The sequence below is a fragment of the Protopterus annectens genome, chromosome 4.part1 (genome assembly GCF_019279795.1).
Source record: "Protopterus annectens isolate FY-2018-M chromosome 4.part1, PAN1.0, whole genome shotgun sequence".
Taxonomy (NCBI): Eukaryota; Metazoa; Chordata; order Ceratodontiformes; family Protopteridae; genus Protopterus; species Protopterus annectens.
The window spans coordinates 706,321,308-706,334,639 of record NC_056734.1 but is presented as its reverse complement, the minus strand read 5'-3'; positions in this window follow the sequence as shown (position 1 = coordinate 706,334,639).

The window sequence follows — 13,332 nt, the reverse complement described above, 5'->3', positions numbered from 1 at the left end:
TGAGTTCGTGGAGCACACAGCCAGGGACACCATCAGGTCCCATGGATGCTGTGTTTTTGCTTGAGAGAGCAGTTCTCACTTGGGCGCTGGAGATGTTTGGGGGCTGCAATCGCTTGGTATAGATATCTCTCCTTTGGGGAGGGGAGAAGTTTGCACTGAACCTGTCAGCCAGTATGTTGGCAATGTCCGTAGGATCAGTAATCTTCACATCATTTTGAACTAGTTCTGAGCATATCTGGGAGTTTCCTCCTAGGTTTCTAACATAGCTAAAGAAGGCCTTATGATTGTCTTTGAGTCTTTAGCTATTTTTCTCTCGAAATTTGCTTTGGATGATTTTATGAGAGCTCTTAGTTTTTACTTATAGTGATCAAGGGTGTCTTACCTTTAAGGATTTTGCCTATCTTGTAGTAGCCTCCTTTTGTTGTAGAGTTTGTTTATGGGCTGGGGTCCACCAGACTGGACGCTTGCCTTTGGTACAAAGAGTCTTTGTTTTGTTTGGGATTGCCTTATCCATGCAGTCCTGCAGGTGCTGGTAGAAGGCATTTGTAAGTGATTCAGCGGCTAGAGTACTGTTTCTCCCCGACTCAGGGCCTTAAAGGAGACCACACTAGTCTTTAGAAGTGTGAAGTCGGCTTTGAGAAGTTCTTTACTGTGGTCTTTTTTATTTCAGGTGGGGGTGGGATGAGGACCTCCAGCGAGATTAGTTTGTGATCTGATCTCACCAGTGAGGGGTATACCCGTGTTGAACATTGTGCTCCCATGTTCGTGATGATGAGATCAAGTATGTTATCTCCTCTTGTGGGGATGGTGACGGCATTTGAGTTTATGAATTCCAGGAACTTTTGGGCTAGGGTGTTTGGGCTTGAGTAGTGTTCCCAGTCTATATTAGGGTAATTGAAGTCACCTAGTATGATGGTGTTTGGTGATACATTTATCCCCTCTAGTGTTTTCAGGAAGGCCATGTGAGGTTCCTGAGTTTGTGAGGGTGGCCTGTAACATGCTACAATTTGCAGAGCAGTCTTGCCTACGGTTAATTGCACCTGGATGGTCTCCGATGCATCGTGCGTTGCCACCAGTCTTGAGGTGTGGGTGCCCTTGATGAATATGGATACCCCCCCTCCTTTCTTGGTATTGTCTGGATTTTGGGGCCGGAACGATGATATGAGGTAAAACCTGATAGCTTGGGGTGCTCTCAGGAGCCTTGAACCAGGTTTCTGTCACAGCACAGACATCGATGTTCTCCATACTGAGAAGGGCCTCGAGTGCGTGCATTTTGAGATTTAGACTTCTGGCATTGAGCAGCATTACCCTTAGTTTTTTCCTTTTTGTGTTCTAGGGTGGTAGGTTTAGAATTTGAGCCTTGCCTAAAAAGGCACTATGGCGGTGGCAAGAGCCTTTGCCAATATCCGAATCCCAGGGGTAACAGGTGCAAGCCGCCCCTCATGGAAGCAGCGTGGCTTGTCCAGCATGTCATCCCAGGCAGACAGATACTGGATCCCCTTTGAATGACACCAGTGTTTAAGCCAATTGTTAAAGCTGATCATCTTATCTCTGTATTGTGGCATCATTCTTGGTGAAGGTAGGATACTGCTCAAGGTCAGGGTCATACCTGCCTGGGCTACATAATCAGAGAGCTCCTCAATGTCTCTTTTCATGTAGTCCAAGGAGGTACGTCTCAGGTCATTTACACCAGCGTGGACAATGACTGAGTCATATTTGTACCTGCTGTTGAGAGACCTGAGTGCTTGCGTTATGTGGCGGATTCTAGCGCCCGACAGGCAGCTTACTGTGACCTTCTCCTTACTCAGTCTGGTGAGCTGGACGTCAGTGTGTCTGACTATGGAGTCACCAATGACCAGTGTGTCTGGCATTGTGTTTGGCCTTAAGGGCTGTGACTGTTTGACACTCTGACTGTGAGGTCTATGTGTTGCAGGTGTTGTGTTCTGAGGTGGTGGTTGTTTGGGTGTCTGCTTTGGTGGCCTCTGCTGTTTTGGTAGATTTTTGATCAGAGCCTCCGAGTATGTCTTTGTGTGCTTATGTGTATGATTTGAGGTTGTAATGGTACTATGTGAGACTGGGTCTATAGTGTGTGTGGTAACCTTCTCTTCCTGACTGGTCTTGCCAGTCCTATGTTGAGAGAGCTCGGCCTCCAGTTTGGCCGTATAGTTGCATCTCTCGCATGTATTTGTGTTTTGTGGGAGGAGGAGAGGGTTGTCTGTGTACATGAGGCAATTGTAACATTGCCTCAATATTCCCAGGTTCACCAGCTGAGCAGGAGAGGACACTAGCAACTGATCCTCGACATGCTAGAAGGATAGACAAAAACTTTAAAAAGATTCCGGGGACGTGGGTGACCGAGAAATGGGGGTTGCCTTTTTGGGGTACTATCTATGACAAGAGTGCCGTATCAAGGTAATAAGTACTGTAGGAGCAAGTGCTAGGTTTAACAGATAGAGAATAGTCTACTTGGAGTCAAGTAGAGATGATCTTTTAGTTATAGGATGCTGATTTGATCAGTAGTATAGTTCGAGGAAGGTAGTTTTAAGGGAAAATTTGAAGAGTGGACTTTAGGTAGCCCGAATAGTTTAAACCTGCTTAACCGGCGCTGCCCTAGTGTGCAACAGTGGCAACTCGCTAAATCAAGCTAATTAGTCAGCGGTCTGACCTAGTCGCCAACGCGTGCTTTATAGCAGGGGCTGGAAAAGACAGGAAATGAGCCAAAATGGCCAATAAACTACAAGTTACTGCTTTAAACCACTCCTCTGAGGACAAACAGGCAGCTCAGTACTCCATTCTCCCACTAGTGAGTAAAGAAACTACCCCTTGACCAAACAAGGAAAATGGAGAAAACAGGAACCAAGACAAAGCCCAGGGATCAGCAAAATCTGATCACTGGAACAAACTATTAGAAAAGTATGGAAAACAAGAGTATTTTTTTGTTTTTTTTTTAAGTTTTTTTCAGAAAGGCAGAAAATACAATAAATGCTGTGTTTTTCGACTAAATGCTATCAAAAGCTAGTACACTTGAGTGTATTAGCCTGTTGTTTAACTTTTAAGCAAAACTTAAACAAGCAAGTGCAATAAACAATTCAAGCTATTAAAAACAGTAAAAATAGGTAATAGCAGAATAAAACAGGCAGAAAGAAAAAAGACATCCATTCACACATATAAATAGCAACACCATTCATACTGTTATTGCTGAATTACTGAATTGAGCACCGAAGTGCCAAAACTGTAGAAAACTCATAATGTGTCAAACTACAGCTATACAAATTGACCAGATTGTTAACATTGACATGTCTACTGTATGTACCATAGTGCTCACTAAGGTGTTCTATTCTCCATCTGTGCAGTTGCCTATTCTTTGCAATAGCTTCAGGAGATATGGAGAGAGAAAATGGAGTGTGTTAGATATGCATATGGCACAGGCCAGCAGATGATTTTAGAGGTAAAACAAGGGTTACTTAAGTACATAAGTTGTGGATGAACTCTAACCTCAGCCTCTTATTGGCTCAGGAAGTTGGGATGACACTTTTTTACTTTGATATAATGATGATGAAACTACTCAACTGTGTTTGAGATCGTTGTGGTATGTGTCACGGCCTGGCCCAAACTATTCCAGGCCTCAGCCTTGAACTGAATACCTTTACAGCCCTCCAGTAGGTGCCTCTGGCTATAGTCCTGGTGTAGAAGGTGAAGGAAAAAAAGAAGTTATGTACTCACCATAATGTTCTATGTGTGTTGTCCATCTCGCCTTCATTCTGTACTGGTTGGGTTCAGAGCTGATCCTCGGTTCTGACTCGGCCTTATACAAAAGCTTGAGGTCTTCATCTAGCTCGAGGCTTATACCCTATCCCATGATGCTCTAGGATACTCCACAGATCTTGTTTGCTGGTATAATAATAGAAGCATATGAAAGTTTACTACTTTAAGAGCTATGATGAGGGTCAGAGAATCTTAGTCACCAAATGAATCAGCTCGGTTCTCCAGGAGCTAAAGGCTGGGGAAAGGAGGGTGGGATGTAAGAAGAAAGGCAAGATGAACAACACACATGGAATGTTATGGTGAGAACATAACTTCTTTATGTGATGTTGTCGTATCTCGCCTTCCTAATGTACTGGTTGAGACAGCATCCCTAGCACCATCTTTCTTGGGTGGCTCAAAGGAGAATATTCTTCAGAACAGTGGATCCAAAAGAGGCCCTGTCCCTGGAGGCCAAATCAACTTTGCAATATAATAAAGGTATGAGGTCTTGCCCATGTTGCTGCAGCACAAATGGTATGAATTGGCAGTTCAGCCCAAAAGGTGGAAGAGGTAGATATAACTGTTAGAATGACCTCTTACTTTGTCTGGAAGTTGTTTATTCTACAATTTGTAGGTGAATGCAATACAAATGTAACAGCCATCTGAAAAGAGTGATCTCAGTAACTGGAGCACCTTTCTTGCAGTCTGAGAAGGACACAAACAACTGGTCAGTCTTTCTAAAGTCCTTCATTCTATGCAAGTAGAAACGTAATTGTCTATGTACATCTAGTTGATATAGCATATATTCTGCCTTATTGTCATAATTAGGGAAGAAAACTGGTAAGTCTGTGGATTGGTTTAAGTTTGATTCAGAACATACTTTAGGTAGAAAGGACGGGTCTGTTCATAGAGACACTGTTTTTGTGGAACACCATACGGGGGGGGGGGGGTTGATAGACAATGCTTGTAACTCTGTAACTCTCCTAGTGATAGCTTTTAAAAGAATTGTCTTCCAGGTTAAAAACTTCAAATCACATGATGATGCAGGTTCAAAAGGGGGAAGAATCATACAGGATAACACAAAATTCAGGTCCCATGGTGCTAGAGGTGGTTTAATGGGTGGTCTTAATAAAATGGTTCCCCTCAGGAAAGCTTTGCAAAGTCTGTGGGGCATCACATTCGGCCCCACTTCACTTATATGGAAGTTTGAGATCACTGCTAATTGAACACAAATAGTAGCTGCAGCCGTCCCCTCATGAAATAGTTTTGTGAAGAACTCCAGTATGGAAGATACAGGGGCAGAGAAAGAGCCAATATGATTATTCAAGGCCCAAGAGGAAAATCTCTTCCATTTGCTGATATACAATTTTCTCATTGAAGCCTTATGAGAAGAAATCAAGATATGCTTCACTGAAGGGAAAGGTCAGGTAGCCTGGCTATGTTTGGAATCGGAGCAGCCGGGCTGTCAACTTGAAGCTTTGAAGAGGTGGATGGAGCATTCCCGATGCATGAGTCAGAAAATATGGAACTGGGTCCAGAATCCAAGGCTCTTCCTGGAGATGAGGCCAAAGGAAGGGGAGCCAGATTTGACAAGGCCAGTAAAGGGAGACAAGTATCAAGGTCCTTCCCAAAATGCTGGCTTTCTGAAGAACTTTGGGTATCAACGGGAAGGAAGGGGAAGGCGTAGCAGAGACCCGAGGGTCAATCGTGTACAAGTGCATCCCTTGGTGATTCCCCTGGATGGGGGATCAGGGCAAGATAGCTGCTGCATTTGGCATTCTTGGATTGGCAAAAAAGTTGCAGCAAGGCTGGCCCCATTTCTGGAAAATCATTTCTGCTATCTCTTGTTTTAGGGACCACTCGTGAGTTTGTCTGCTATCACACTGGATTTCCCTGGGATGTGCATTGCTATCAGAAAGCTTTGGGAGGAGGTCACCCACTGCCATACTCTCAGGGCCTCCCAACAAAAGGGGTAAGATCTGGTTCCTCCTTGTTTGTTTATATAATACACAACCAACATATTGTCTGTTTGTATTGCAATGGTTCCTAGTGGATGAGAGTCTTGGAATGCCTGCAATGCTAAAAGCACCGCTCTCATCTCTAGGACATTGATATGCAAGTTGGCCTCGTGAGCCCACCAAGTGCCTTGGACTGTCCTTCCCTGATAATGCCCCCCCCCCCTCAATCTGGGAAGTGTCCGTGATCACTGTGGCTAAAGGCTGTGGAAGAACAAAGGGTTGACCTAAAGTCACATGAGTGGAGTGAATCCACCAACGAAGGTCTTTTCTGCAAGATTCTGTTATCATGATTTGGTGGGACATGGGTAGTTCCTGACTGGACCACTGAGTGAACAGCAGCCACTGTAGAATCCTCATATGGAGCCGCACCAATGAAATCAAGTTTATTGCTGCTGCCATGGTCCCTAGTACTTTTAGAACTGTTCTTGCTTGAACCTTCCTCTTGAAAAGTAGGTTTATGACCTGATGCTGAAGGGCTTGTACGCTTTCTCGGGGAAGCCTTACCATCATTTTTGTAGCATCGAAGTCTGCTCCTATAAAAACGATACTTTGAGATGGCAATAAGGCAGATTTTTTATAATTTATTTTAATCCCTAAATGAGAGCAGAGGTTCAGTGTGGTATCTCTTGCTTTTATTAGTAGATGCTCGGTGGTGGCGGTTAGGAACCAGTCCTGTAGTTACGGAAACACTCGGAATCCTAGGCGTCTCAGGTGAGCTGTGACTACTGCCATTCATTTGGTGAACACTCTGGGGGCTGTAGTGAGACCAAAGGGCAGAGCTCAAAACTGGTAGTGACTGGCTCCCAGCTGAAAATGCAAATGGCTCCCAGATCGCCTGTCCATTTTTATGTGGTAGTATGCATCCTGGAGGTCTGTAGACTACATCCAATCATCTTGTCCCAGAAAAGGCAGTACTGACTGCAGTGTTACCATCCAGATCTTTGACTTTCTTACTGCTTTGTTTAGTCTGCTGAGATCCAGGATGGGTCTCCAGTCCCCTGTTTTCTTTGGAACTAAAAAGAACCTTGAGTAAGTTCCGGATCTTATTTGGTCTGGATGACTCTTTTTTTCAAACAACTTCTATATTTCTAGGGTTGCTTGTTCCCTTTGACTGGGTGGAATGTCCAGGATGTTTTTGATGTTTAGGATGGGGAAAGAAAAGGGTATGGAGTAATCTCTGGATACGATGCTTTGTATCCATTTGTCTTTTGTTATTTTTAGCCAGGCTTCTGGGTGAAAAGATAAGTGACCCCCAACTGCCTCCAGTGATGGACAGGTGGGCCTCCTTTCAGGAGCACTGGAAGGCCTTGCCAAGGAAGGATTCCCTGTCACCCTGGTTTTGTGGACCTCCTCTGCCATGTGGCTGCCGTTTTCCATTAATGCTTCCTCTCTCTGCCCCTGGGGGAAAAATCACCACGTGTGTCCTGAAAAACTCTCTAGGATTTTCAAAACCACATTTTTCCTCCCTTCTGACTTTTTGGATAAGGTTTAGAAGGTAGGGAAAAACAGACTCCTATGTCAGAGAGAGTTTTTCCTTCTTGTTCACACCTGGTTAGTTTGTCTGATTTTAGACGTGAACAAGAATGAGCCATCAAAGGGGATGTTTACAAAGGAAGATTTAAAGGGCACTGCAAAGTTACACAAGCACATCCAGGAATGCCTCCTTAGGGAAATTCCTTAATCCGCTGCCCTACTCGCTCCATCAGCTGCATAAGAAATGAGTCTCATGGAGGAGTTTACCACTGAATTCAAGGTGGACAGCTGGGAGGAAACTTTATGTTACCCCCACAGCTACTGAACCATGGAGAGTATCTCCTAGCTCTCCTAGCTCCTTCAGGAGATCTCTCTGCAATCTGGTAAAATGGGTGAGATAATTCTGGGACCTGAGCGCAAAGGTCACTGAAGAAAAGGTGTGCTTTCCATATCTGTCCATCGTATGAGACTCTTTATTCAGAGGATGGAAAGAAAAGGACATCTCCGACAGTTCTTCTTGGTGGCCACCGCCACCACCATAGCATTAACAGGGACACCTTTAGTACGAACGTTATTATCACTGGGGGATGTAATAAATTTATTTGGCCTCTGTGGGACAGGCTCCACTGAGTTTGGAGATTCCCACACCTTTCGACAAATTAGGTCCATTAGTTCATCAAAAGGCGTAGACATCCAAGTGGCAGAAGGGCAAGAACCAAAAGCCTTCAAGTAGACAAACTCCTCCTCAGAAGGGTCAATGGGCTTCCAGCCACCTCTCTGCTTAAGTCTTTCTAGGTTGTCTGCAAAGGAGACATCTTCAGAGGGTGACCGTGGGGACCCTTCTTACTCATCAAGGTCTGTGTTAAATGAGACAGACTCCTCTGGGGAGTCCAAATGCTTCCTCTTAGATAGTCTCTTATGGGGGGGGGCTCTTCAGAAGGGTATTCTGGAGAGGTTTTGTAAGAGAGGGGCTCACCCAATGGGGCATCGTGATGCCTTGGGTCTCCATGTCTGTGTGGATGCAGTGGTGCCAAGACAGACACCGGTGCCTTTGGGAGAGAAATGACTGGACCTGGGAGTAGAGCTGTCTGTGGAGACAGTGCTATCCTCATCACCTCGAAGGCCCCCCCACCCATGATCCAAGGATGTTCCCGGCTCCAAAGAAGCAAAAGGCATTCCCGGAACCAAGGGAGGTGGCTCAGAGGCTGATGTAGGAGCTGAGCTCACAAATGTCTGATCCGACTGTCCTCCGTGGACTCGACCGGAGAGTGTCGGCTCTTTTACTCCTCAAACTCAGACAGAACAGAGGATGTTGGAGTAGTAGTCAGAGCCATAGATCCTGGAATAGGTCTTAGCTCTGATGTTTCCACTACAATCAGCTCATACATTCCAGCTCTGAAGTCTCAAGTCGGGTCAGAGGAATAATTGATGGTGACAGGGCAGGCTTAGTCGGTTCTGAAACCCTCTGGGTTGGCTGTGACAAAAGTTTGGAAAGCGCCAGTGTCCTCAAAAGTCTCCACACCACATGATCCATATCATCATCTGAAAGGCTCCTGGAGGATCTAGTGGAAGGAGCAGGGGATCTGGAAGCTTGTAAGATATGAGATCTCAATGTTGGAGAAACCAGCCCCAGTTCTGGGGACCAGCTCCAAACTTGAAATACCAATGGTTCCAACACTGAAGGAACCGAGGTGGAAGGCTTCTCATGCCTGACAGGCTTCTGGTCTAATGAGGAAATTTTTGGCAACTTTTTAGTCGGCTCAGACTGAGCCTCCAATGAAGCAGCAGATCTTTTACCTGATCTTTCAGATTTTGAAGAAGGGGAAGAGATCTGTTTGGAAGGATTCTGACCTTCTCCTACAGCTTCTGAAAAGGAAGTCTTCAATAACCCCCTAAGTATCAACTTATACTTCCTTTCAAGAAGAACCCTGTGGCTGATAGAATGACAAATGGCACAAGGTTCTTGGAGGTGTACTGCTCCAAGCCAGTACACATGCACAGTATGACCATCAGTCATAGACATTTTCTGACTGCATTTTGTATATTTTTTACACCCCGAGAGTTTGGCATCTTTGGGCTGTTTTGACATCTTAACAGCAAAAAACAGGTTAGCACTACAACTACTATATATATATACTAATATATATATATATATACATATAAATAAAAGGTAAGCACACTAAGGGAAAAGCCCTCTAATTTAAATGGGCTGAGCAGCCCTCTAACTTAAACAAGCTAGTTTAGTTAATGGAAAAATCCACCAAAATAAAGCAGTTCTTTAACAAGCTTGCTGAACAGGAATTATCTAATTATTGAAAACACACACACTAAGGGAAAAATAGCCCTCTAATTAAATGGACTAAGCAGCCCTCTAAGTTAACTGTCTATAGATATATATATAAAACATTTAAATTTAAACAGCTCTCAAACAACCAACTTGTCAAAAGTTATTTCAAACACACGCTAAGGAAAGCCAGGATGGGGTAGGAAAAAAGGCCTTGAGATAAATGATGGCCAACAATCAAATAGCAATGTAATGAGCCCAGCAAAACTGCTAAAAGGTTAACTAATTTACTAAATGACTAACTAATCCCAAAGGGAGAAAGAACTATCAAATTTTAGCAAGAAAAAAAATTGTAAAGAATTCACTTAGCCAGAGCCAGTGTGAAGCACCCGATCTTGTTTAATAGCAAACAAGATCTGGAGAGTATCCTAGAGCATCATGGGATATGGTATAAGCCACGAGCTAGTTGAAGACCTTGAGCTTTTGTATAAGGCTGAGTCGGAACCTAGAATTGGTTCTGTACACAACCAGTACAGAATGAAGGTGAGATAGGACAACGTCACATTATTAGTTTCCGCCACATGCCACCTTTGTGATCTAAAAGCTGCACTGCCTTCTCCCTCAGTTGCTGTATCTCAACAGATGCAAAATGGCACAGAAAAATGGAAGACATTTTGCACTCAAACCCATTTTTGGTTGTGCCAACTGTCACACAATGGTGGGTAGCTCATTTGTGAGACCAGTGGTGGGACAGCCCAATATATGTAATGTAAAACAATGTTTGAACATTACGGTTTGAGGGGTGAGAACATGGCAGCCCAGTATCTGTGTATATGCAGGTAGTAAACTATGCCTTACAATGACTCCAGTTCCATTATGTGGTATGTGGAATTACATATATCCCGTCTGGAGCCATAAGCTAAATGTGTAAACATAGTGCTGCTCCAGGTGCCCATGCATGTGAATGATACTGTACAGACCTTAACCATGGAATCTGGCCATTCAGTGCGTGGTGCAGAGATTTAAGAAATTTAAAAACAGTACTACAGTGAGATCTCATTTGCATAGTCACCACATCCAAGCATCTAAATCTGCAAAATAACTGAAAGAAAAGGCATAGAGCCCCATCAAACTATGGAAGAAGTCTGGCAGCAGCAATTGTGAACCTGGCAGCAGGTATATGTTGCAAAACTTGTTGCTTCTAATACAGCAGCTTCTTTAACGTTAATAAGGTAAGTCTCAACTTTTTCAGCTGCACTCCAACTAATATGTAGTCATTGCAGCTGTGGTAATTAACCATACATATGTTGTACAGGCAAGGGGGAGAACAGTTTCAAAGGGAGTTTTATGGGCCACTCCTAATCAAGATGTTCATACCAGAGATTTCCATACCTACAAATCAAAGTCAAAAAGACACTCATAAGTCTGCAGAAAAACCTACCAGCAAGGCAAAGTTATCAGCTACAGAGACTGAGGTACTCATCCAGGTCCTCAGTCTCTATGGATGATAGGTTTTTGGTCAGGGTGCTGCTAAGATGACTACTAGACTTGTGCCTGCAAAGATCTTGTAGTGGACATTAATGCAGTCAGTGGCTAAGACCATATATATTCAATGGTCTGACACAGGGCCACTAACATTATTCATGATGCTAAGCAATGAGATGTCCATCTGTCACTGGAATATAGGAGGATGGGTGGTGAGCAATTGGACAAGCCACCTCTGATGGAAACAGAGGGTTCCTGGTCTTTTTCAGTGGCAGTGACACCTCTACATGGTCCCACAGTATGGTGCTCGGTATTTGTGAAGAGCTTTGCTGGGCACCAAGATAATCCATAGAAAAGGCTCAAGGTTTGTACACCTCTTTCTATTTAGCAGCATGTGTACACACTCCTGACCCACTCATCTTTAGTGTAATTCAAAATGCTGTCTGTTTGGGTTATACAAAACCATCAGAGATTCTCACAGCGCAACCCTCTGTTTTCAATAGCAAGTATTCTTATATCTAAGTTTAGGGTATGCATCTGATACTGGGTTTTATTTACACATGATAATGTGCATTTCTGTCTTCATAGGTGATTCTCTATACAGCGCCACCACTGTGGACTGGCCACTACAAAAACCCAGAAGACAGAGAAAACAACGAGAAGAGGTAATTGAGACACTGTCAGTCAAGGAAGTGTGGCACCCCCATTCGACACATGTCAGGATTTGACACTCTCTCAACTGGGCAGGGGAAGACACGAGGTTGATTACTGAGTCTTGACACAGCATGGTTACAATTCTCCCCTGAAGTTGGTGATTCAGTCACTGCAACCCCAGTGAATTTGCAGAGCCACGAGAGAGGCACAGACTAGTAGCTCTACAGCCATGACAAAGTTGCTAAGGCTGATGCAGGGTGTGCAAAATGAAGACCATGAGGGGATGTCCTGCATGTGTAATTGTTTAGATAGACTAAATAATTTACTGGAACATACCCTGACCTCTCAAGCTCACTTGCTGTGCATGAGGTGACATCCATAATGCCTTTTCACTTGTAGCTCTATGGAGAGTGGCCACTGAGGCCAATGACTTGGTAGAACATGCTCATGCAGCATTAGCACTTCCACTGCTATATCCATTGTGGAGGTGACTACACCTAGGAGAGGGTGCCCTCAGGCTCATGAAAGTCATGGCAGAAGTATGTCTGGTAATGGACACTGATTACAGTCCCACAGAATGCCAACATCCAGCCAGGGTGTTGGTGCAACCAGTGTTACTACAGGTACAACCATCACCCATGGACAAGTGTGTGTATAGGATGTTCAACCTCTAACATGCATGCCCTGGACCTGACCAGTAGATCAATACATACTATTGCTAATACTGCTGAGGCTGTGTTCCAACAGATGTCCTGAGATAGTGGCCCTTTGCACTGTCTCTACCAACAGTGGACCTTTGCGGCGACTTTACCAATAAGCCCTCCAATCCCAGTCCATAGACACAACTGCACTCTTGCTCCTACTTGTCCATTACACTCACACATCTCCCAGTGAAAAGCATTGACATATGTTCTCCCTCACCCACTTGTGCAGATAATAATAACTGTGCCCTGAATATTGTTACTTGGGTTACCTATGTGTGATGCACAGTGTGGCCAATATGTGCAATGGAGAGCTCAGTCAGTTGTTTCTTTTGCATGCATCAGTTTTAATGTAATGTGTCTGATTTAAACTGCTTTACTATGGGACAAGGCTATGTGCAAGCTGCTGACTCTTTGCCAGCGTCACAGCACACTGTGCTTGCCTCCTTCTAGCATATTCATCATCTGCAGCTAGCTCCCCCACTGACTCCTCATCTGGCTCTGCCTCTACTGCCTGGTGAGCTGTTGTGTTCCTCCTGCAACTGGCCTCCTTGTTGCATCAACCTCTTCAGTATGACATTGTGTAACACTGCCTAAACTGTAAACATTTTTGCACATGTGCTGAGATCATGCTGCAGGGTGCCATTGGATAATCCAGACAATGAAAGTGTGCCTTCAACAGCCAAAACACATGCTCAGTAATGCTCCTTACTTGCGAATATTCATAATTGTACCCTCTGATCTGCTTCACTTTGTGGATTTCTGATGGGTGCCTTCAGTCAGTATTCCACGGCATATCTGGCATTACCAATAACATGTCCCTTATGGGAAGTCACCCTTTGTAAAATGTTGGCACAGGGTCACAGGAGTGCCATACCTGGGAACCATGGAAACTACCAGGGTAGCCTCCACACACATTGTAGATGACACCCTGTGCATTACAGACCACCTAGCAGTTGTTCTGCTGATAGAC